The 290-nt window shown below is 46.9% G+C and overlaps 1 protein-coding gene across 1 annotated transcript in view; it reads right to left on the bottom strand.

The window, feature by feature from the left end:
• LOC119587129 (probable G-protein coupled receptor CG31760) overlaps positions 1 to 127 on the bottom strand; it is an 11,781-nt gene extending 11,654 nt beyond the window's left edge. Inside the window, exon 1 of the mRNA XM_037935880.1 lies at positions 31 to 127. The gene's annotated coding sequence lies outside the window, so the exon portion shown is untranslated. The remainder of the gene's footprint in view (positions 1 to 30) is intronic.
• Positions 128 to 290: the final 163 nt, after the last annotated feature.

The following is a 290-nucleotide window of genomic DNA, read 5'->3' as shown; positions in this document are numbered from 1 at the left end:
TAAACCAGCATTTGGGCGAAGCATAATTACCTTCGACAAGAGTGCCATTGAATGTTTTGTTTCTGGCGAAGTATCCTTCCCTGCACTCGCACTTGTAGCCGCCATCGCAGCCATCCGTATGGCTAAACACACAATGAAGAAGGGAAGACGAGGTCAAGATGAAGGCGAGCAGAAAGAAGAATAAAGACAGATTTGAGAGGGAAGCAAATATTCGACAGAGAGTGCATTGAATGTTGGGCGAAGATTCGATGAGTAGCGAGACTGCAGATCGAACGGCGTAAGAACAGGAG

Source organism: Penaeus monodon, chromosome 22 (assembly GCF_015228065.2).
Source record: "Penaeus monodon isolate SGIC_2016 chromosome 22, NSTDA_Pmon_1, whole genome shotgun sequence".
In the NCBI taxonomy this organism is placed as follows: domain Eukaryota; kingdom Metazoa; phylum Arthropoda; class Malacostraca; order Decapoda; family Penaeidae; genus Penaeus; species Penaeus monodon.
This window is presented reverse-complemented; position numbering and strand designations above follow the sequence as displayed.